This window comes from Drosophila obscura, unplaced genomic scaffold (assembly GCF_018151105.1).
Source record: "Drosophila obscura isolate BZ-5 IFL unplaced genomic scaffold, ASM1815110v1 contig_17, whole genome shotgun sequence".
Taxonomy (NCBI): Eukaryota; Metazoa; Arthropoda; class Insecta; order Diptera; family Drosophilidae; genus Drosophila; species Drosophila obscura.
The window spans coordinates 2,229,208-2,255,120 of NW_024542757.1; the positions used below are offsets into that span (position 1 = coordinate 2,229,208).

General features: G+C 43.7%; 1 long non-coding RNA gene across 1 annotated transcript in view; it reads left to right on the plus strand.

Annotated features, from left to right (window-relative positions):
• Positions 1-25,913, plus strand: part of LOC111079478 — a 69,257-nt gene that overhangs the window by 5,808 nt on the left and 37,536 nt on the right. The window contains exons 3-4 of the long non-coding RNA XR_005967549.1: positions 16,620-16,687; positions 17,138-17,159. This is a non-coding gene — a long non-coding RNA (uncharacterized LOC111079478). The remainder of the gene's footprint in view (positions 1-16,619; positions 16,688-17,137; positions 17,160-25,913) is intronic.

Below are 25,913 nucleotides of genomic sequence, written 5' to 3' on the forward strand. Positions count from 1 at the left end.
TGATCATGATCATCAGCATCTCTCGACTCTCCAGCCACCCCACTCTCTTGCACACATGCAAATGAGGCACAGCAAAGGAGAGCATGCGCAGGAGTGGCAGTGGGAGAGACAGAGAAGGAGACGCAGACTGCGATCTAAAATTAGCTGCAACTTTTGTTAGGCTTCACCGACTTTGCTTGCACTTTTTTCTCCTCTCCTCTCCACACTTATTTTTTTTATTTTTGTTGTGCCTTTCTTTGGAAAGCTTCTCCGTCCGTTCGTCCGTCCCGCCCGTTGATTGATTGCCCGGGCCCGTGGGCCTGGTCTTGGGCCTACTGCAGATGCGGGCTGGGTCTTCCCCGAATGGAACGCAACTCTGGTGCGGGCTTAACCTTTGTGCACTCTGTTTCCTCTCTCTCTCTCTCGCTCTGCCCTCTCTTCTTCCTATCTCTCTCTCTGTCTCTTTTACTGTCTCCACTGCTTATCTTTGTTTTACATTTGACTGCGGCGAGGTTTCGGCTCTTTGAGCTTTACGCTTAATTTGGCTTTGATTGATGTTTTAGTGTTTGATTCAGTTGAAAAGTTAGTCAGTGCGGGGCGGTTCACTGAACTTTTGAGCGTGCCACTGCAGTGATCACTGTCCGGCGAGGGTTGCTTGAAAAGTACCTCTATACCCTTCACTTTTGTCCACCATTTTACATGAGACTCCCTCCCAATCCACTCATTATTTTCATAACTCTGGACATTCCATTCTGCGGCTGACAACTCAACTTGCATTCTTTGGCGGTTCTGAATGTCTGTCTGTCTTCATATCTCCATTTCCAAATCTACCTGTCGCTGTGGTGCCGCACATATACCGCACATTTATTTATCAACCGAACAGCTGACCCACTTTGCCGCTGGAACTGTTGACTGCCCTTTTGTGATTTGGACACAGGCTGGAAAGCAATTAATTACATTACATACAACCCGAACCCGAACCCGAGCCCTGGCCCAACTCGAGGCCCAGTACAGTAAGATACAACTACAACTACAACAATGAAATTGTTAACAGCTCCAAAGCAGGCGTCAATCAATCAGTCAACATTTTGCCTCAGTCAATGGCCTCTGTTCGGAGTTGGAGCTGAAACTATGGGCAGGGGATGGGAAGATAGCAGTCCGCGGACTGACTGCGATTGCGACTTCACGCTCCAGGTGCCATTATCATTATTTATTTGGTGCGACAAACGTTTCGCCTCCAATTAGGGCAAGAAACGCGAACATTTTTCATTCTCTATGGAACAGGAATGAGGGGAAGGATGGTGGTGGGGGGGAGGAGGAATGGTGGAGGAACATCTGAAAGTTGCCAATTTGGCTTTCGTTTTCGGTTCACTTATGGCCATGCTGTATTGGGTGAAAAGTTCTCATGTGACTTTCGGTTCTACGACAGTCGTTAGACATATTTCACCCTCTCCCTCCTTCCCTGCACCTACCATCTCTCTCTCTCTGTCTCTCTTTCTTTCTCTGTCGCTCGCTCTCTGTGAGAGCCGTAATAGGGCTCTGCCAACTGGCTGGAACAATGCCCTGTTATGGTTTCCCGGTAACAAGGATGATGGCTTCCCGCTAGAGGCTGCCTCACGGCAGGCAGAAAGGTGGATTTCGTATTCAAATGCGAGCAAACATGACCAGCATCCGCATCCTCCACAGGAACAGAACAAAAACTAAAAAAAAAAAACAAGGAAAAACCAAGGGCAGGCTCCACAAAACAAATACAAATTCGTAATAAAACTGAAAAGGCTGAAGTGGAGCATCACGACTTTATGGATATCCATTAAAAATAACAGCAATATATCTATTGTGTCTTAAATAATTATCTCGTTTTTCGGTAGTAAATTGTTAAATAACTGGGAGATATCGGATGTTTGTGTTTTCTCTCTTGTGCAATCTTTATCCTTTACTTTAAAGGCTGAATCGACTCCGGTAAGGAACAAACCTTTGGAGTATAGTATTTAGAGGGTATCCACAAGAAGTAAACTCTCCAAAAAATAAACAAACGAAACGAAACGACGAAACGACTTTTGGCATCACGTTTCACGAATTCGCAGCAGAACACGCCGCTGCTTCTGACTCCGATTCCCGGACTCCATCTCCATCTCCGTCTCCGTCTCCTATTCCGACTCCAATTTCGACTTCTCGCTGGCACATTAAAAGAAAACAAAAGCCGAGAAACACCCAAAAGAAGAAGCACAGCAAGTGAGAGAGAGAGAGAGAGAGCCAAAGCAATAAGTAAAAGTTTCTGCCAGAAACACAAGAGGAAGCAGTAAGAAGAAGAAGAAGAAGAAGAAGCTGCTGCGAAGCATCTCTCTGTAATGTATGCTCCTCGATGCGATTCATTGTTTGAATGCCCGTTTCTGCTCCCGCTCCAGCTCTCGCTCCTGTGCCACTCTTCTTCAAACTCTGGTGCAGGCAGTCCTTCCCCCTTGCCCGCTTCTGCTCTCGCCCTCACTGGATTCAAGCCTCCCCCGCCCTGCACCCCTGGCATGATCAGCAGTTTTGCACGCGCTCACGTTTGGGAGCAGCTATAAAACAGAAATATTGAGAGAAAATTGCAAAAAACAACAGCAAACAAAAATAGTAAGAATAGAAGCACAACTTTAAAACGATTATTTAGTGACTTTTAAATGCTCTTGTAGTGGGAATAGAATAATACATTTAATAAAGCAGCAGCAGTATGACAATTAACAACTGTGGTTAAGCAGTGCAAAGCAAGAGGTGTGTGAGAAGAGCGCAGAACTGTGCATTTTTGGTGAGTGCTCTCTCTCTCTCTCTCTGGCAATAGCAGGAGTGTGGCAGAGAGCGACAGCAGAATAAGCAGGAGCAAAATAAGTCACAGAGAGAAATTTGTCTAGATATGCATTGAATTATGTTCCATTTTTTAGGAACATCCACTTGGCGAACCGTTTCTCTTGGCGAACCGTTTCTCTTGCTAATTTCTCTGCTGGATAAAGTGAAAATTCGCTTGCTTTACCGTTCAATCTTTTCCTCCCCTCCCTCACAACTTCTCGTGTGCTGCCTTTTGTGTGTATTCACTTTTTTATGTCGCCTTTCATTTGACATTTTGGCTGTCATGCACTTCCTTTTCCTTTTTTGCTAATTTATCGTTTGCGAAGGAGTTTGTAGACATACACACATGTCTGTCTCTCTCTCTCTCTTATTCTTTTTCTCAGTCACTGTCCTTTGACTTTTCTGCTGCAGTTTCTTCTCCTTTGAGTCTGCTGGTGCTGCTCTTCTCCTGTGGCAGCTACTGACTGCAACTGCAGTTGCATTCTTATCGAAACCGCACAATCAGCAGTCGCCAGAAAGAGGCAGGCAGGCAGGCAGGCTGGTGTGTAGGGTTTTGTTGCGGGGGAAAAGCCAATCACTGGCAATGATGATGATGATGATGATGATGCTGCTGTTGCTTCTCTGGCTTCTCTGTTGCTGCAGTTGCAGTTGCGGATGTGCAAAAGTTACAATTTCAAAACAAATAAAATTCATGCTGCAGGCTAAAAAGGGCAGCCCCCAAATCGACAGAGACCCTGACTCTCTGTCTAAACATCTCTCCCGCTCTAAGGTCTAAGCAAACAAATCAAGGAGCGACAGAGACACCAGCTGGTGGGACTCTTTTTAGCCTGCAGCTTAAATGAAATGGGGCTTGACTTCAATTGTTCTCCGGGTGCTGCTCTTCTGCTGCTGCTCCTTCTGCTGCTGCTGTTCCTGCACTTCTCTTTAGCCGCTCCTCTTCTGCTTCTTCTGTTGTGGGGTCACAAGGGATGGTGGGTGGATAGGGGCAAAAAACAGAAGCAATTATAGCCAGACTCTCATACAAAACACACACACACACAAACCCTTGCTCTCTTCGCTTGCTCCCCCCCTAGGCCTTCCTTCTCATCCACTTTTGTGCTCATTTCAGGAGCAGCTACAATAATAATTCCAAACGAACGCCCACAGCTCCGCTGCCTACACTCCCTCCACTCCAGTCTCTACTTTTCCGTTCTTTCCTATCTCAATACCCTTTCAACGGGAGAGTAGAACGGGATTAACGTTTCAGCAACTGTTTGTAACGTTCAGAAGGAAGGATTTTCGACACAGTACTAGGATATACTCTGAATTGTTTCTTAAGATACTCCTACAGTAAATTTCTATATATTTTCTTAATATAGGGTATTCAAAACGGCGAACTTTTTGGTTCAATTCCTTTTTGCTATATGTTTACTCATTTGCTTATTTGCATGATGCTGGCAGTGTCGTGTCTCTGTGTCCCTCTGCCCCACTCTGTCTCCTGCTCCTCCCCGCCTTGTCATGCTCTCCTGCTGCTCTCTATCCATGTCTCCATGTCTCACTGTTCACCCTTGTTTATGTGTGTGGCTTCCTTAGATTTTGAGTTCCACATTGGATACCACTTTGGACGATGGATTGTGGACATATCCATATGCATGTTTTGATTTCGTTTTCAATTTCATTTGTAGGACTTCGACAGCCTGTCGTCTTAACGTTGTTATTCTTCGTTCTTCCTCTTTTTGTTGTTTTAATAATATTTGTTTGGTTTCCTTTGATCTCAAGAATCCACAAGAATCAGCCAGGCCATTTGTTGTAGCTTGAAAATAGTTGGAATAAAACCTATTCTTCATGTCTTGGGTGCGCACCTGCTGCCCTTTTCTTGGTTTGTGTGCTCTGTCAACATAAGCCACGTTTCGTCATCGATTGGGCCTGGTCCTGGGCCTGTCCTTCTACCCTTTGTTTAAGTTGAACAAACTTTGATGCAACTTTGTTGATGGTTTCTTGGCCACTCTTGCAACATCTTCAATAATTTATAGCCAATTTGTATAGTGTAATTACAAACAGAAAGAGCGCTTAGCCTTGAACTTGTGCCACGGCACGAGAGAGGGGGTAGCTGGTAGCAGGCAGCAGGCAGCAAGGTCAGCAGGCAAATTTCAGCTGAAATAAAACTAAACCAAACCAGTCGTGGGGCAACGGCAGGCAGCCCCACTCAGAAGCCGTCCCTCTATTGGGAGCAGCAAGCAGCTGGAGCCCGAACAAAAGCTTAGACTAACGTAATTTAATAAAACGTTTAGCCGATTAGATACGTTCGGTGTATGCACTAAAATGTATCCATTAGATACGCTATCTGGCGAGGCACAGTCTTGGTCTTGCACAGATACAGATACAGCAGCTGCTGCCGCCGCCGCTGCCGCTGCCGCGAGAGTGCGGCAAGTGCAACGAACGTCTGAGGCAGCCAGAGCGTCTCCGGCAGCTGCACTTGCCGGGTCCAAAAACGCTAACGAGACTTTGGCCACGCTCTGCGCTAAGCCCCAACTTCCATTTGGTGTCTGTCCCTGGTCTTGGCTGTGGGCTCTGGAGTCTGAGGTCTGAGGTCTCTGGTCTGTGGGTAGGACGCTCCCTTTTACTGCGAGACGATTTTACTTTTGCCCGGCACGGACGGACGGACTGGACGGGCGCTTGGACTCTTGGCCATGGCATGCCGTGGCATGGTAAATCTGCGCTGCCAATCGCTAAAATTATTGCGCTCAATCTTTGTTATTAGATTAACTTCTATTTTGTTTTCCTATTTGACTTTGCCATAAAAGCGAATCGAGCTGTGGCCCCATCCTTGGCTAAAAACGTAACTACCAGCAGCAAAGGGTATTTACGACTGGCTCATGATGTCTGACCAAATGCAGAAGAGCCAGCCAAGGGGAGCGAGGGGCGGAGTCAGTAGCAGTAGGGCTTCGAAATTGGTTGGCATTTTAAGGTATGCCACACTGCTGATTGGTCCATATACAAGATGGATTTAACGATGTTTACCCATTAAATATGATAAAAAATGTTGTTTGCCTTTCGATGCTGTGTTGTGTTTTAATGGGGGATGGGTCTCTGGAACAGAAGTCTCACACAAGATATCCAGGGATTATGTGGAGCAAAGCAAATTCAGGCTGTAGATTATTGACTGGAAAGTGGAAGCGCATTCAAAGTGCGCCTAGGCCCGCCACTCGATCGGAACTTTCTTGTTATCTTCTGCTGGTGCTGGTGGTGGTGCTGCTGCTGCTGTTGTTGTCTTGGCCGTTTGAAAACTGAAAGTGCGCGCCCGGCCAGCAAGTCAGCAAGCCAGCAGCGAGAGGGTTACGGGTCTTAGTTAGCCATTGCCATTGCATTAGCCATGGCACGGACATGGGGTTTTTGTCCATGCCTCTGCCTCTGTCTCTGTCGCTGCATTGGCCAGACTTCAACTTGGCTTTGGACACATTCGGTTTGGCTTCATTTGTTTTTACTGCCTGGCATTTTGTAGTCAGGCCCATTACAAAAGGCTGCCTTCTGCCTGTTGCACTGCCTCTAATTCTGTTGCTGCTGCCTGCTGCACTGCCTGGTGCCTCTTTCTTTGCTGCCTGCTGCACTGCCTGCTGCACTGCCTCTTCCTGCTGCCTGTCTAGCTGCGGTTTGGCTAGCTGCTTAATACTCAATACTCTCTTTGTTGCCTTGCTGTGTTGCCTTTGTTTTCCCCTGCTTTATCAGACGGATGTTTGCCTGTTTTGGGGCTTTTAAATTGGTTTTGCTTGTGTTCGGTTTGGCTGCCAAGCTTGTGGCGCATCAATTCAAATTGGAGCTGCAACAATTGCAGAGGCAGTGGCATAAGCAGAAGCTACCACAGCATCGCAGCCATGGCAACAACAGCCACGGCCGTCATCGTCTGGCATTGCCTATTCGTCTATTCTACATAACATTTGCAACATTTAGAAAGGCACAACTTTCGTTGGCTGTGATGCAACTTTCGTTCGTTTTGCTGATTGAAGGTGATGATGATGCAGCATACCACATTGCATAATTAACTGGCTCTTAGCAGCTCTTCAGCAGCAGTAGCAGCAGCAGCACTTCACGTAAATATATGTACTATGTAGGATTCTCGCGCTCTCCTCTCACTCTCATTTCATATCGTTACTCCTTTTAATTATAAATCTGTGTGTGTCTGTGTGTGTGTGTGTGTTTGTGAGCGGCAAATGAATGAATGAAACTTTTACACGCTTCTGGATAATGAGATTTCAAGTTTAATGATAATGAGAAGAGTAGGGCAGAGGTGTCTTTTCTGTTGTATCCGTTGAATGTTCTTTGAATGCGCTTCTTTATGGCTTTACTGCTTGCACTGCTTGGTGTTGATTCCAACTATGTTATCTGCTTGACTGTACTACTCGCTGTTCTGCTTATTTACTCTCTCTTTCTCCCGCTCTCAATCCTTTGCTCTCTTTCCTGCCCACTGTTGAGATCTCTGCACTGCTTTATGATATGCTTGATAGCTTTAGCTCTCAGCTATATGTTCTCACTTCTCTCTTTCCCCGCTGCGTGCGACAAGTGCGGCTTAATTGAAGGAAATTAAAAAGGTAACTCCAGCGACAAAGACAAAAGACAGAGATAGAAAGAGATATGCCGAAACGGAACACACAAAAGCTGCAGCGACGACGACAATGAAGTTGATAATGTTGATGATGATGGTAATGCGGTGCGCGGAAGTGGGTTAAGCTGCTTAAATGTGCTGCCTGCCTGCTCCTTCTACCATGTACCTTTCGACTCTACCATCTCTCTCTCTCGCAGCTCTTTTTCGTACGTGCAACATGATGTCTGAGCGCAAAAAGAAGCCACACAAAGAGAGGCAAGCGCGAGGCAGTGGATGATTTTTTTTCCTTCATTTAAATGGCGCACGCATCAAAATTAAGCTGCTCCGCAATTAAAAGCAAGAAAGAAAGTGAATATACACCTACCCCCTCCCCCCTCCCCCCGCTCACTGTTGCTTAGTGCTGTGTGTGCTCTCTTTGAGATTTATCTCTGGGCAACTTTGATGGGTAATTTTTGGAGCTTTTACTCACGCGTGCCATAATTCTATTTGGGTTTATGGGGTCAGACCTCAGACCGCCCAGCGGCAGCGCTCTCCGTCTCACACTTACCTGAAATAATAGATAGAAATTCGAGATAAGCATAAGCAACATTTATGTGTAATTTGTTTTTTTTTTTTTTTAACAACTACCCCAAAAAACAACAAAAACATAAATAACTACAAGAAACTGATTTATAATGGTTGAACTAAATGTTTTATGTTTTTATTAAGTGAAAATTTTAATAACTTGTTTTTTAATTTTGTCTGTTTGCTCTGATGGCTTATAAATGGAGAAGTTTCTCGAGTACATAGTGTACGTGAACTGGAACTGGTGCTTGAAAGAGGCCAAAACTGAAACTGGAGCTTCGAATGCTTCGAATTGGTAATCGTAAAGTGTACCATAAAAAGGTTCCCAATCACTAGAAGCAGTGCAGAGAACAAGGAATAAAATGGAAAGTCGTAAAAATGAACATGGAACATGGAAAGGAATTGGAATTGGATTGGGATTTGGAAGGAACGAATGCAATTTAAGACTGCGAAGTAAACATTGGAAAATATGTAAACTTTTTTTGTTTTGGGCCAATTTATGCAGAGGAGGCGTCAAAACAACCAAAACATTGGAAAATATGTAAACTTTTTGATGGAAGTGCATAAATAAAAATTAGGAAACTAATTTCATTGGAAGTACTGGAGTGGTACTGGAGTTAAAAGGAAGTTACGAAAGGCAACCTGTACTTTTCTATTATGTGAAATTTGGACAAAAGTTGTACCGAAGTTCTCCAAGTGTAGAAAGGAGCAAATGAAACTTTGAATGATCTATCAATATTAATATCCTTAAAGTTTTATTTAACTTTAACTTTTTCCGCAAACTTAATAAAAATTACCCACATTTCCCACCAACAGGTGGCGCATAGCTGCCACATTAGCAGCGGCAGCAGAAAGAAAATAAAGTAAAAGAACAAAACCAACCGAAACACGTTTACCGCATTAATTTCCACTTTGAGTCTGGTCAGGTTTCTTGTCCGATCATCATCTCCATGAGGTCTAGACGTCGCCAGAGATTCCTTAATGAAAAGTTGGCGCCTGCTGCTGCTGCCCCCCTGAACCGCAACGCAGCACACCACAACACACCCCCAGATGCGACGCTCTCAGAGGAGGCGTCAAGTGTTTTAAATTGAAAATTTAATTAAAAGAACTTTCCCAGCACTCCAGTGGAGGAGTGTTTCCCTTGCAACAGTGGGTGGGGTTTTGGCATTTGCAAAGGAGACGGGGACCGCAGTCCATTGCATAAATTAGCCCAAAACAAAAGCTTATTGAACCCAAAAATATACACTCATAGCAGCAGTGCGACAGCAGCAGCAGCAGCAGCCACAGCAACAGCACTCTTCATGGTCAACAGAAATAAACGCAAATCGCTGTCAATAAAAATACATAGAGCCGCAAACCAAACCGTCACAAAAGCTTAATATTGTTGTAGTCCGTTCATTCATTCCAAAAGCAAACCATAGCAAACAACAAATGATATAATTTTTTACATTTTTCTTTTTTATTTTGATTCACACGCTTTTTTGATTCCAAACAATCGCCCTGCGTTCGCGTTCGCGTCAGAGTCAACGTCAATGTCCCCCACAATCGTCCAGCACTAGCAGATCCAGTTCGGACCGACATTTGCTGTTCACGCTTATGGGCAGCAAATTTGTCAAAAGCCAAACTACAAACAGAAAAAAAATGGCAAGAAAATTCCGAACGCAACAACAAATATAATAATGCCATAAGGCCATAACATGGGGAAGGGCAGAGTGAGAGGAGTGGAATACAGATCTAAATATGAGGGTTTGCAGGCAGAAGTGAGAGAGAGAGAGAGCGAAAGAGATTAACTAAAGCTAATACTAGATGAGGAGTTGAATGCCCTGCGCAAGCAGTGCGGGTGGAAGATAGAATCGCTAAGGAAACGTCAGGAAAGAAGAAATAGATGTTCCCATAGGAAGAAAACAGTTAAGGGAAATAAGGGAGCATACAAATCATCGAAGTGCCTCTCTCTAAGGCATGGGAATTTTTCTCCTCCCGTAAAGTATTTCCCCGCTGTATTTGATTATTTTGATGGCCTCTATCTCTGTTTTCGTATTCATATCAATAATTTCCATCAAATACTCAACAGTTGTCAGCCCCCAAAAACTGTCTGCAGACCTATTATATATTATGATGGACAGACAGCGAGTCGAATAATTTGCTATTCCCATTAAACTAAATGACATAAGCATAAAGATTTAGCCAGTCGAAGAGATATAGGCAAGAAATCAAATGTTGTCAGGCAAAGTGTCGAATTTGTAATAAGACAAAAGTGTGCCCACACACGCTTTACGGCCCCCTTGAGCAGAAGGGGAGCGGGGAGCTGATGGTGGGGATATAAAATGTTGCAGATGACCACGCCCAGGTCTTTGAAATCAGTTTCGATTAAAGAAGTTGTCACAGTCGATTGGAATACGAACGTGAAAAGATTTTGATAATTGCGCGTGGGTGGATGCTCTCTGTTAGCGCGCGCCCCCCGCCCCGTCAACCCTGGCCCTCGCCAACCCATTTATTGGGTTCGGCAGCTCCATTTGCATAGAGCTCTCTGGTTGGAGAGCCTTGAATCGATTTGTGCGCCCCGACTTCGTGCTTGTGTATTATTGTAAAGACTTATATATAATACCACAGACAACGAACAGTAATAAAAAATAATAATATCAATATACATACATACATACATATATAGTAAGTAATAATACATTGGGGGACCGTTAAATTCAAAGCTCAACCGATGTGACCTTGCCTTGGTTCATAGAGAAATCTCTTTGATAGCCCGCAAACAATGAAAACGGAACGACGAGCCCTGTGTGTTCCAAGACACGAAAAACAGACGGCCGGGCGCGCTCAGATTGCAGCCATAAATAATTAATAATTTTCTCTTTTCAACAAAAACTTAACAAAAAGCGAGACAAGAGGCAAGAGGCAAGAGACAAGAGACCCACGTGCAGCAGCGATTGTTTCAACCGGGAAGCAATTACCGTTATGTGTCGTCGAAAAAGCCATCAAGATATTAACCCATTCATACGATATGGCCAAATGTGCATATACAGTGTGGCACCATAAGGCTAAGGCTAAGCCCTTTATTTCTTTAAAATAAACTCTCGATACAGTGGCCTTTTATGAACAGAAATCAATATAGTATGGTAGAATATTCTTTTCATCAGAATAACTGAACATGAAAAGTGCAGCTTAAATTCATTTTTTTTTTTTTTTTAGCTTCGAGCGGAATACCCCTTGGATCCTATATCCCTAATCTCTTACATAGTAGTAGTCTTATACGGTTGTTCCACACTGTTTTATGCATATGCACTTTCAATTAATGAGAGCTTGAACGTCAAAAATTCGTCGGAAAGGAAGGAGAGGTACTGAGGTACAGCGTTGAACTGCGGAGAGGATGGGCTTGGGACAGACTTGCGTCTGTTACCCTTTCATCAGAATAGCGAAAAACATTAAGTACAGCTTTAAGTTCTTTCTTTTTTGAGCTTTGAGAGCAATACCCTACCATTTAATCGGAACTTTCAGTACCATTTGGTAGCCTTATCTGCATAAGACTCCAAATGGTTGCATAATTCATAGTCCCCGCCTTAGTTGAAGTTGTAGGGTGTTTTCATGTGCTTAATATGCATATCGGCTGCGTTGATTTGGTGCGATTGTTGTCGCCAATGTAAATACACTTTGCTAACGGGTATAATGAACCAATGAGCTGGTCTCAGTGGCAGAAACTCGTTTGTTCGTTGAGCATCGGCGAAAAAGAGCATCAGTGATTTTGCAAGGGTATTCGTAGCTGTGACTTTCCGCGGCAGTCGCCAGCAATTTTTGGCAGCGTGGGCTTACCGGCGGCAACTCTTTTTGATGCAGCAGCAGGGCAGCCCTGGCTGGTCTGGCTAGTCTGGCAGGGTCCATCGCGTAGGAGTGTGTCTGGGTCTGTGTGTAGGGATCAGTAATTATGGGACTACGGCGTCGCCTTTTGGTGGCTTTGGCTTTGAGCTTTTGGCTTAATTGTTGGTAACAGATTTCCGCTCAGATGCGCCTGCTGATGCTGCTTCTGCCACTCTTTCCGATTAAGTGTTGGGCAAATGAAGAAGACAAATGTTAAGTGCGAGACATTTTTGTCGGGCAATTAGCAGAGATGTTGTTCTTGCTGTTGCTGCTGCTGTTGCTTTTAGCCGCGATGCTGTGCTGACAGTTAAATAATAGAAACGTGCCAAGATGCAACTGCTTGTTGCAACTGTTCGCTGTGTTGTTGCTTTTGTGCCGCCAAGCACGTAACTCAATAATGCGCACATTCTAACAGCAGCAGCAACAAGAACAACAACAATTAAGCTAACAATGTACCACACGCTACTGTTAGTAAGAGACAGAACGGGAGAAAGATATATACATAGACAGATGAGAGAGAGAGAGAGAGGGATGAGCAAGCTAAGAGAAGTAAAAGTTGTTAGTGTCGACTCGACATAATGAAAATCGGTTGCCTCTTGTCTCTTGATACCCTCGAACCGATGCCAGACAACGCATGCACTTATCCCCCCGGGTTGCCTGCACCCCCCTGCCAGCCTTCCTCTATCCATTTGTCTGTTGCTTGCCCCCCCCTTTCTGCCTCACTCACTATCTATCTCTGTTTTCCCCCCTTTTGGGAAATTGTCTAATGAAAAGCTGCTGTCGACACAAACGAAGCGTGGAAAAGAAGTCTTAAAAAAAAAAGAGCATTGAGAATTGCAATGGCAGCAATTTGGCTGCAACTGAGTGATAGAGAAGCGGTTGCACAGGGAGGAGTGGGGCGGGGGGAAGGTGCTGTGTTGAAGTGGGGATAGTCGTACCGATTAAGCCTTAAACTTGATGCATTGCCCACAACGTGTGTGAGTGTTTGTGATGACATCGCTTAAGTGTCCAGCGGAGAGGGCCATGCCATGATGGAAAGCATTTCATTTAATTTGTTTCATTCTTTTTTCTCTCTGCAGAGAGTAGAGCTTTGGATCTCCCCGAAGCATCAATACAAATATATGTACTTAAGCAGTGCAATTGAAAGTGCAAGCAGTTTTAAAACAGCTCCTGGGAGGGAGAATATAAATACCACTAGCAGCTTAAGCTGTGCAATCGCAAGCAGTAACCAAGCAGTGTTCACATTGAAATGTAAAACAAAATGAAACCCCACAATTTTCGTCAAATTGCCAGTGAGAAGGCCAAACGCATTAAATGCCAGTGTAGTGTCATTCTGCCAAGTGTTAATTACATGTCCGCCACTTCAATGGACAGACAATTGTCTAGGCAGCTCCGCACACCCAAAAAAAAAAATACAGTTTGGTTTGAGGTTTCGATCTCTTTGGACATGCAACAGTCAGTGCCATGATAATAGCATTCCAGAACTGATTCTTTTTCGAAATGAAAATTAAGTTTTCTTCATGCCAGACTCCCTCCATTCTACCTTCTGTCTTTCTGACTTATGTTGATGTTTTTTTTGTTTTTGTTTTCAATTTAAGCGAAACTTCTTTCTGTTGGCAATGAATTATAGAACATTACGAGGCAAGTTCCAGATAACTGCAGAGACAGCAAATTACAGTTTGGCTTAAAGGGGCAGGAATTTACTTGGCTTGGGTTATTTGTGGGCAAAGTTGCAATTTTCCACAAGGAACTCTCTGCGGCAATGTCTCTACGTCTTTCGTCTTCGTATGCAAACAAGCCACGATGATGATGATGGTAGTCTGATGGGTTGCGGGGGAGCACAACACACACCCACAGCTACAGCCACAGTCACAGCCACAAGCAAAGTTCTGGCTCCAGAGGTGAGCTTAGAGTTAGGTCGTTGCACCCACAGAAAGAGAGGGAATGAAAGAGAGAGAGAGAGAGCGATTTCTACTGCAAGCATTTGGAGAGGGAGAGAGAGGATTGCGATGTAGGAAGAAGTGGCAGTCTTCTTCTCCTTCTGGCAGCCAGCTACTCCTTGGGACGATAAATTGATTGATTTATGCCACGGACCCAGCGATCGCTATACCTCTCTCATTCCATCTCTTTCCCTCTGTCTCTCTGCTTCGGCACTCTTGTATATCTCTCCGTATTCCTTCCTTGAGTTGGTCATGGTTTTATTGTGTGTTTGTATGCTCTTTGAGAGGGTATCCATGATGTTAGCAACAAGAAGAAAACATTTTGCGATCGTCTCTAACTGAAGTTTCGCCTATACCACTTGCAGTCAAGCAGCACTAAAGCAGTAGCCAAGCAGTACTATTCTTGAGCAGTTTTAAAGCCATTTTGATCGAAATCTGATCATATTTCTATGCTTGTATGTCTTAAATGATCCTTTAAGGGTATCTATAGCTGCGACTGTCGAAAGTATTGCAATCTTTTTCTTGTTTTGTGTGCCTTGTTGGTGGTGTTGTGGTTCTTGTTGCTTTTAATTATGGGCGTTGCACGGGGCGAGAGTTCCAGAATGAGGGGCAGTGAAGGGCAGTATCTGCCCGCAAGCCATTAGCAATTTTAATTTATTTATGTATGCGACCAACTAACTCCCGACTCCAACTCCTACTTCAGCTCCAACTGCAACTCCGACGCCGACGCGGACTCCAGTCGTCAGACTTTCGACTCCAACTGGAGTCCAAGTGGAAGTCGAAGAGTCGGTTTTGGTGCTCGTCATGTCTTGGAACGAATGTTGGCATAAATTAATCTCAAATGCACACAAAACATGGTCTAGAACACAAGTTGGCTAACCGAGACAGAGACAGGGAGAGAGAGAGACAGACACAGCCACAGACACAGCCAAAGACACGACCCCCTATCCAGGCTCTTTTGCTGTTGATTTTAATTACAATTTACATTACATTATCATGATGACTATCATCGGTGAGGATGGAGCGGGCATTTGAGGGGGGGCAGGGCTACCCAGCGTACCTTGATCGCATAACAAATTTCATGCACTTGACCCTCGAGCGAACGTTTTCGCGCAAATCATCGCGCAAAAATGTTGGCCAGAAAAACCTGGTGCGAATATTACGCATTCGCTTAATTATAGCGTTAAAAAGTGAACACTGATGAAAGTGAAATATCTACAGCAAAAAGTTATTTAACATCCACTAATATTTGATATTTTGTTTTTGTTTGTGTTTGCAGCATCTTCGTTTTGTTTTGTTGTTTTTTTTCGTCGTGGGGGCAAACAAAGCGCGCGAATTGTTGGACACAAAAAACACTTTTTCGACCTTGACTTGGTGAAGAGAGCTTGAGGCTTTTGGCTTTATGTTCTTGCTAAAACGTGGGATAAGCTCATCATTGCGATTATCTTTGAGCTATCGATTCTGAATGTATTATCATTATATCACCCGAGTCGTTCTGGCCATGGATTTTTGTGTGTGTGTGTCTTTTTTTATGATCGTTTGTTAATTTTTATTATTAGCTAATTTACATGTTGATTGCATTGGCTTAAACAGTCACGACTCGTACATACATACATATGTTTATTTGCTCAATCAATCTTTGATTTATGTTCTGAAGATAAACATCAAGATAATGATATGTACTTATATATGATATAAAGACTCGGCACACGTGCTGCTGCTAATGCTGATGCTGCTGCATTCTTTTCCAGGCAATTACTCAATTTTGAATGGGTCGCACAATACAACTTTCCCCATTTGGTGGGGGGATTTTCTCCTTTTGTTCGTTGCTTGAGATTTGTAATCAATTATCAAATGGCATGCTCAGTCTTGACTGCATTTCATCCTTGACAGAGGTCAGACCACGCCCCCACAGTGCAATTGAAATGTCCATTAGCTGTCTGTCTATCTGTCTGTCTGTCTGTCTGCCTGTCTGTCTGTCTGGCTCTAAGACACGGCAATCACACGGAAAATGAAATAGGTTTCTCTTTTATTTTAGCTCTATAGACCATCCATTAAGATCGATGGTAGTTGCGATGCCATCTCTGAGAACTGACCTTGACGTGGTGTTCCCATAGGGATCGTTTAGGAGAAAGGGTTAACCCACTAGAACAGTACGATTTTGAAAGCTTTCAAAGCTCCTTGAGGCATCTCTGGTGTTGCCAGATTAACTAGAAACGGATGCAAAACATATGTGTGAACGTGGGATAAAATTTTAAACTGTTTCCCCAGGAATACTTCTTCCGAAGGGAGGTTTGATTGCTCTTAAATTCCGCTTCAAATGGAATGCTTCAAACATTGTAACTCTATTTGCTGCCTTGCAGAAATGTGGGAATGAAACAAACTGATAATTGGAATGTGGAAAATAAAATAGCTGGCGAGGGGTGGGAAACCTATGTTCGACTTTAGACCATTAAGATCCATTAGATCGCTTGATGATGACTTCACTGACCTTGTCTGACTGCCCATACACAATAATAATGATGACGATGACGATGATGATCGTGATGATCATTTCCCATCAACATGCCTTGACATTGGCCCCCACCACACTACACTCCACTCCACTCCCCATATCCCATTAGAAAATTCTCCAACTTTAGAGTTATTTTATTGTTTAATAGTTACATCAATCCAGCAATCCAGTAGTGGCAATCGTAGTTCCCTCGTCTCGTCTCGACTCGTACCATCTGGCAATTAAGTGCCAAGTGCCCCGATAGACAATTACGGATGGGCGAATTGCCTTCCAAAAACATGTTTAACTTTTGTTCTTCTTCATTCGTATTCTATCAGTGGCTGTTATTGTTATTGTTGTTGTCTTTTACTATTTTTAGCCATGTCTCAACCCTGTCTATGGCATGATTAACTATTTGCACACACAGGCCGCACAGCACTGCCACAGGTAAATAATGAAAAATCACTTGTTTTCTTTTGTTTTTGTTTTTTTTTGTTGGCTGATTAAAAGCTAATTAATCTAAAGTGAAATACGCTGCAACGATCAGATGTTTATAATGCCTTGAATGATGCCAATAAATCTGATGGTTGCTGCAATATAATTAAAAGCTTTGCCCATCTTCAGCTGTTCATCCGTTTATAGGAATAAACTCACTCGAAGTAGAATTCTTTCATCTTAAGAGCCATCAAATTGAGGCTTTCTAAAGATATCCTAACTTATAGCAGTAGCAAGTTTATGCGATGAAATTCTTAAAATGGTATTAGTATTATCAAGCCATTTTTGCATTCCTATGCATCCTTAAATATCACTTATATCACTTGAAATTTGCTGGGAAAAATAATTTAATAATGGAATGCTTTATTCTCTTTATTTTAATAATTGTTTTGAATTTTTCAGATACCATCAATTGATCGATAAGGTATGTGCACATCCTACAGATCGCATGTATATATTGTCTTTTATTTAAGGATATCGTAATGACTTCAACTAAATTCCCCTGCTTTGTCCCGCTGCATGGATTAAAACCTTGTCTAGAGCAGAACCAATCTCTAATTATTATTATTATTGTTTATTAATTTCTAAACAATGTAATGACTATTCCTATCGTATTACATATCATCTATGCCTCTCCCATTGGGCACTGTACCTAAATTATGGATAGCCCACTTTAGTGGGTCCCGGTCCCGCTATCGCTGTGTGGACCCCGTAAACCATCTTGCTGGACAATTAATTGGTATTTATTTTGGTTTTTATGGGTCATGCACCCACTGGAATTACGTTTTTTTTTTGTTTTATATGGCTTTTCTATTGTCGCATGACTCCCTGCCTGCCTCTCTCTTTCTGCCTCGGTCATGTGTCGCTTTGACCCGTTAACCATAATTGAGGATAATAACCAAAAGTCTGTGCCCCCTATCTTTGACATTAACCCACAAGAGCCATAGGCAGCACCACTGCCGCTCTGCCACTCTCCACCTATCCACCTTCACGTGCACCCGCATAACTCTCTCACGTAGAGAGCTGCAAATAAAACGTACGAAAAATTTAATTCAATTTAATAAGCGAATATGTTGCGTGCCACGGAGCAGATGTAGATATGTTTATCTTCTCCTCTAGCCCCTCCATATAAGTACATACATACATATGTATTTATGTGTGTATGTATTGTGGTATATGGAACGTAATGCGACGCACTCGTGCATGCTTCACCTCAAGCTGCCTGCCACTCTACGCCACTCTCTCGGACTCCCTTTTTTTTTTCTCTCTGTGTAGTCATGCGTGCCGCTAAGTGTCTGCCTCCAGGAGGAGGCTCCTCCAAAGAGGTGAGAGTATGATGAGGGAGGGGCCGTGGAGGAGTCGAACCGCGTTGGCTGTCTCTGCTTGCTCTACGCTCTGGCCAAATGTGAAAATAATCGTAAAAGGCAATTAGCGCCAAATAGCTTTGACACTCATTCAAGTCAGTTGGCCATGTAGGTTACACAGCTCACACACAGGCTCTGGCTCTGGCTCTGGCGCTGGCTCGGTCTCTAGCTGTGGCTCTGTCTCCGTCGCTGGCTGTTGGCCAAAGCTTTGCTCTTGTTTTTGGCCAATTTACCTTGATATGCACACAATTTGGTTGTTAGTTTTTTTTCTTCTATTTTTGTATTAATAAGATGTGGGTCAGGTTTGTTTAGTTTATGGCCATGCATCGCATGGCAGAGGCCCAGAACCATGGATGGCACTTGAAAAATTTGTTTGCCAACTGAATAATGGAAGAACTTTGACCTAAAGAGGCACGCTCAAAGTTATTTGTATGGAAAATCAACGATAAATAATGTATGTATACATTTTACAAATTTCATTCCAAAGACAAGAAACTTTTCTTCAATCAATCAAGAATTTGGGTTTACTTTGTTCAACCTTTCAGGCGAATCTCTTTGTTAAGCTCTTCCCCCACTGGAAACCCCTTTTTTGGGTGAAATCTTTTGAATATTTCATCTTGTGGCAATATGCGGCAATATTAAACATACCCTCGATGAGGGCCTCGGCTGTCTTGTCTATCGGCTTTGATTGCGACCCAACTTGAACCTGAGTCATGCGCCACGGCTGTGGCTGCCTCCGGCTGCTGTTGCTGCTGCTGCTGGGGCACCTTCAACAGTGTCATAGTCATGCAACAAAATTGGGTCTGTTCCGTTTTCTGTGTCGTGTCCATGTGTGCAGAGGCAGCACACCTGGGCCGAACAAAAAAAAAAAAAAAAAAAAAAAACTCGCTGGCAATGACATGGTCGATGCCAGAGCCTGGATAACCGATTACTCAATCCACGTAGCACCCCTCCCCTAGGCCACCCAACCCCAAACACCACTGCTCCTCCCCCTTCCCCATAGAGCGGTGAAGGAAAACCAAAAACAAAGGCTTATAAAATTTGATAGCGTCCGGTGAATGATTTTTTTGTTTATATATATATATTTTTTTTTTTTGGGAGATTTTTTGCCTGCTGTTGATTTTGATTTTTGATTTTTATTGAAATGTTTTCGTTGTTCTCTGGGTTTTTGCTGGGTCTCTCTGGTTGTCGGACTGTTTATATTGACATATTTATGGCTGCTGCCATATGGATCGGCCAGTCGGCCGGCAGTCCAACCGCCGCCTCCTCCTCCTCCTCCTCGTCCTACCCCGAAAGTTGCATTTGAATGCATAGCATAAATCACGAGGTGCGCCCCACAAGGCCCCCTCCCCACCCAACCACATCCGAAACACACCTTTTAACACATTTTTTGACCATTTTTGACCATTTTTGGGGTAATGAATGGATGTCAAGAACCTGAGTCCTGAACCCCTTGACCACTTGCACGAAATGTTTAAATAAATTAAATCTCTGTCTGTCTGCCCTTCCTGGCACCACCCCCAATTAATTTTTGAAGGAAGGTAAAAGCGGTAAAAAAAAAACAATTAATAACGAAGAATTATGTGTATTTTAATTATAAGATATCCGGGATACTGTGATTTATTTGGAACTCTATCCCAGGAACAGACAAACGTATTTTAAAGAGAATTCAAGAGAGTTTCAGCTTTAAACAATATCGATTATATGAACCATATCTTCCAAATTATGAATGCCATAATCCCTTTTCTCAAACAGCAATGATACAAATTTATTTAATCTGGATATGAATATATTTTATTGATTGAGGGGTGCTAAATTTTGTCTAAGGTACCATCATACTACAGGGTATTCTAAAATATAAATGTGTGTACTTGTTTATTGCTTATTGACAACTTCTAGCTGTCGTCTTGGGGCCAATTACGAATAAATCAATGGCAATGTCGGAACAGTCGACAGCAGGAAGGTGGAAGGAATATATTGCCTCCTGGGTTGACAATTCACGCGAAAACTAGAAAAAATATGTACATATGTATGTACGAGTATGTTTCAACCAGCGAACCGTACGAATTTATGTTTTTTTTAGTCATAAATCTACACACACACGGGCACAGGAGGCACATATTTTCACTATTGTATGAAACGGACTCTGTACACCCACCTGGGTGCAAAATGTTTATGACCAGACGAAGGCCCAGCCACCACCAGGCGGCAGGCAAGCAGGCAGGCAGGCAGCAAATAATGAAAATGTTTTCCATTTCGATTGGCAATTTCCGCAATTTTCAAATGGGGCTGCTGCTGGCTGCTGCTGCTGCTGTAGCTGTAGCCACTGGCTCCTGCGGTTGCATGAAATTATTAAAATTGACTGCTCAAATATGTCGCACACAGGTCGTCCATATACTGTGTCGCTGCTCCTTTCAAACCATTTCCATTTCATTTCATTTGCTACCTCTCGTATTTGTGGTCTGCTGGAAGAATGAAACAGCTTTGAGGGCGAAGAATTTTCTATGAAAATAGTGAGAGCGGGCGGTATGTGATGCTAGTAGAATGACAAAGGGAGTTGTTATTAGAAATAACTTGAAAGGGGGACCAAGCCTTTGTGGACTCTATGAGTTTTAGAATTTGCATAGCTTAAAACTGCCTTCCCCTCCTCTGAGAGAAACGACTGCTTTTTTCTGCTTGCCTGACTGCTTGCTCCTGTCAGCTGCCTACTTCTGTGTGTACATATGTCTGTGTATGAAATGCAATTACGTTTTGTGGTTTGCTTATGCTGCGAATATAATGAGTGTCACCCACTGCTGGTGGGGGTGGGAGCGGTGTATTCTCTGGTGGTTTTTCCCATCCTGGTGCCAAGTTCAGTACTTCTTCCGCTTTAATTAATTTGCCCCGTGGCCCCATGTGTGGCTGCTCGTTATAGTATTGATGCGTTTGTGCGGCTTGGCCTGTTGTGACGCCTTCGCCTATTCATGTGGCATTCTCTGCATCCTTGGGTGCATTCTAAGCTACCGCTCTCCGCTTTCTACCCCACTGCCTGCCCACTGCCGCCTTCCTTCTATGTGGCTTCCTCCTGCTCCTCCACCTGCCTTCACATTGGTTTCATTTATGCCTGCTGCACTGCCCTCAGCCTTTGCCCAGAGTTAATGAGCGTTACATATGTAGAAGCTCCGACAACAAGACACCAAAAAAACAGAATTTAAAGCTCCATCCAAAAACCATTCCATTGGCATCATTCATCTGCTGGAAAGCCTGAAAAAAAACCACAAAAGACAGCAAGACGAGAGAGATGGGAGATGCGCGAGGGAGAGAGGAGTGATGATGGTTGAGGACTGAGACTGACAAAAGGCTGAGCTGATATTTTGAAAGAAAATGGCCGCCAGGCTTGTGAAATTTCTTAGTTTTGCCCCTGCCCCCACTAGGCCCCGGCCACCCGGCCACCCTGCCACAATGTCTTGTACACGGTTACTCTTCGCTGTTGTTGCGGCCTGGCCATCGTCGTCTTCGTCGTCTGTCTGCGGCTAAATTGAACAATGCCACTCAAAAAGTTAAAGTTCTGTGGGTCAGTAGAATTTTCTCAGGCCGCAATCAGCGCAAAAGTGGCCGACTGAGCCGACCGACTGGCCAGCGGCTCCATATCCATGCCCCAAGTGGCATACGCATGCGCGCAGCCAGGCCAATGGAGTAAAAAGAGTGATGAGGAGAGAGGAGAGGAGCCTTCATGTGTGTATGTGTGTGCTACTAATGAAACCATAAAAATCAACCGCAGACTGAGAGGAACGAAGAGATGAGTAGCCCCTGCCCCTGTGCCCCTGTGCCTGTTGCTGCTGCTGCTACTTACAGGCCCGGCCCGTACATGTCTTGTATACCCTAAATGAGGGTATTATGATTTTAGGAATGATTTGAGGATCACTGTGAGATAGATAACAGATGGAAAATGATTTCACACGCTCTAATTACATTTTTCTCCAAATACTTTCAAAGATTTTCCATTCAAAGTGTATCAAAAATGTCGGCCATCAACGACTGGCATTTCTTTCATCTTGTTGCTGTTATTAACGTGTCTTGCAGGGGAGGGAGGGAGGGGGCTCTGCTCGGTTCGGGTCAAAATGTATGTGTAATTTGAGGCCAGACAGAGGCCAGGGCTTAATGTTGACCACAAAATGACTTACACGAGAAGAAGTTGCATGCAAATAATTACCCAAAAAGGAAACAGAAAACAGTAACAGTAACAGATACAGATGAGGGCACAGCAGCAGCTACAGCAGCAGCAGAATGGCACAATGGCAGGGGAATGGATGGCTCTGACACTGAGATTGAATATTTCCTGCGTGTTGTTGACTGCCTGCCTGCCCTGCCCCAAAAGTGAAATCTGTCAAACCAAATCTCTCGCTCTCCGCTCTGTTGAAACGAGTAATTAAGCCTAATTATAGTACGACTATGAGAACTATGCTTCGTTGACAACGCAAAATACTCTTCGCACAAGCGACCTCCTACATGGAAATAATACAGCCATATGTACACGTACATGTTATACTAGTCACAAGATCCATCCATTCCGGACATAAAATGAGGCTAATATGCGTATTTATGATGCACACTTTCACACAGCAACAGACCAGCCCGCCGCCCCAATCCCCCATAGCCTCATTTTCACTTTTTTTTTTTCGTTTCACACTTTTTTTATGTTTGTGTGCTGTGTTTGTTTTTGTTATTTTTTTTTTTTGTTGTGCTGTCACCGTGTTCTTTGGGATTTAACTTTTACTTTCTTTGGCTTCGGTTTGTTGTTCCTTTTTTGTTCATGACATAATTTTGTGGCCTGCTGCAGTGTTGCACGCTGGAATTTATTTGACTTGCAGCAGTTGTTGTACGTCTCTGGGGTATCTCTGCGAAAGTTGGCTGCCTGTGGGCGAGCCTTGAAATATGTGCATACGTCTGTATGTTTGGTGTGTGTTCTCTACACAAAGGGTCTCCTAATTGCCATGAGTTGTCTGACACGCACAGAAAGGAGCGTTTATTAGCCCATAAAATAGTTGTATTCCTTAGCAGCAACCTCAACTATGTTGGAGATGTGAATAAAAAGGCTAACTACACTCTCAGTTTTTGCTTAGAACCCCAAGAATGTTGCAGCTCAGCCCTCACTAAGAACAACTTTTGTATTCGATTATTTTTTCTGTAATAAATCCATGCATTATGCCCCCCAATCGGTTTACTGCATAATTTCCTGTCAAGGGCATATTTCCAACACTTGATTTTTTCTCGCAGAGGCATATTTTATGTTTGCTTTTATTTTGTATTTTTTTTTTCTTTGCTTATTTTTTTGCTTTGTCGCCAAAAGGAATTATAATTTGTGGCAAGAGATCTGGCAAATGTGGTGTCCGTGTCGGGATCTCCGTCCCTGCCAATGCGAAAATTCCTCAAGTTGTTTTTTTTTTTTTGCTGCTCCTTCTGCCACATCAATGGATAATTTACAAGTCACGTGTGTGTATGAAATTGAAACAAAATGCGCATAAATTTTGCCATGAAGCGAACGTCAAGACAAAGTCCCAGGGTAAGGCAAGGCAAGGCAAGGCAAGGCAGGCAGTCCATGGCATCCTGGAGGTACAACTCCTCTGTGTGTGAGTCTGTCTGTGCCTCTCCCCTTTACCCAAACCTTAAACCAATCCCCGATCCCCAATCCCATTGCCATTCCGAGTGCATCTCATGGCTGGAGGGGCTTGTCTCGGGCACAGGCATTTAATATTAATGAGTTATAGCACATGGCCTGGTCTATATGTTTGACGATGCGTTCATTGCTGTCGTGTCGTCTAGTCCCCTGGCCCTGTCCTGTTCTGCCCTGTAGTTGTTGTTGTAGTTGCATTTAGTCAGGGTGTTCCACGGTACCAGAGAATCAGAACTCTGGCTCTGACTCTGACTCCGACTCTGGCGCATCGATGACGGCACAACACGTTCAAGTGGGAGCAGCACTAACTGACGGACTACTCGACTAACTCTTGGCCATTAAAGGATGTCGATGTCTTGACTGTCTGTGTGTTGGTGTGTGTGTGTGTGTGTGTTTCAGTTCTCTCCTTGGGGGCTCTCGTTTCGTTTCGTTTCGATTTCTATTTGGTTTTATTAATGCATGATCCATAACATCCACACCCTGGAGCTGGTGCTCTCTGTGGCACGCATTTTAAGCGAGTCATTTCCGTGACATACTTTGATCCAATTTTTTATATATGTATTTTTTTTGTTTTCGTAACTTTTACTCTTTGGTTGTTGGACTGTGTGACTTGGCTTGGTGCAGCCTCCGGCAGCGGATGACATTAACCCAGGCATCGAGTATTAATCGAGACTTAACTCAAGCTGGGAAATCTATCTAGAAACTCAATTAGACCAGAAATGTAACCCCCAGGGGTACACTCATATACATACATCCGATTGGAAAAGAGGTGCGATGGAAGAGTTTTGCGAAAGAAAAAATGTTATACGAAGAAAATCTAAAGGGGGAATGATTGGTGGACTGCTGTTGAGCAGTTTGGAAATTAATTTCAATGCAATTATATTTATAGCAACCCTCGCATGCTGCCCAAAACAGGATATTTCCATTGCCCCGCCATCAGCCTCCCCTCGTTTGGCACTGCCACACAACGACAACTTGCAGACATGTCTCAGAGACTCTTGTCGGAGGTAGCGAGCGGCTGGCTTTGGCCATGGCTAAAGTCGTTGCAGGTTTGTCAGTCTCTGAATCCGACTGCAGTACGAGAACAGGCACAAGTTCGACTGCAGCAGTTCAGCAGTTTGTCAGACGGACAGATACTGGCCGACACACAGACAGACAGACAGCCAGACTGACAGACAGACTAACAGACAGACAAACAGGCAGAGAGTCTCGGCTGTGGCAACGATAAGCGACAGGCGACCGCAGCGACGACGTAATTGACACAATTTGAATTTATATATTTTCAATGCGACAAAATGCCAGGCCGGAGCAAGGTGACTAAGCCCATGAAAGATCCAAAAACCGATCCTGGTATCTGGTCTCCCTCTGCCTGCTAGCCTGCTAGCCAGCCGCCTGTCCTTGGTGGCACATTAATCATCCATTGGCACCACACAAAAAAAAAGGGGTGTGTGTCGTACAACTCCGGCTCTCGAGGTGAGGGGTGGGAGTACATGGCTATCATCATGATGATGACTGATTAACTTTTGGCAATTAGCAGGAAAATCTAAAATTGAAATATTTTGCAATTGTGGCGTGAAGGCCTTTCTCTTCACGAGAACACCCAAAACAATGGAGGAAGTAATTGAACCGAAACTAAAAACCCCAAAAGATGAGCCAAAGGGCAGTGTGTCAGATGGAAAGATACAGATATGGCTTACAGATACAGTTACAGATACCGATAACCGATACAAGAACATGCAAATGCGGCGTGAAGCACATTAAAGGTGTAAGTTAATTTCCCGTTTCTTTTTGTTTTGTTTTTGTTTTTTTTTTTTTTTTGTTATTTGCCAAACAATTGAATTGTAACGCCGCCGAAACGCTTCAATTTCAAATTATCCATGAGCTATGAGCCATGAGTAAAAGGTAGAAAACACACAAACGCAAAAGGCAGAATAGAAAGGTGTTAAATTGGCTAAAACCCCATCAAACGGTCGTTCCGTTCGGAGTGGGCGTGTGCGTTGCTCTACAGATGGAGATTGGATAGAGAGCGACAGAAAGAGAGAGAGAGAGAGAGAGAGAGATAGGTAGCGATAGAGATAGAGATGGGGCGTGACATTCACTCCCTGAAAACAAAATAAAATCTAAAAAAAAGAAAAAGAAAAACTTTCCAGAAAGGTCATTC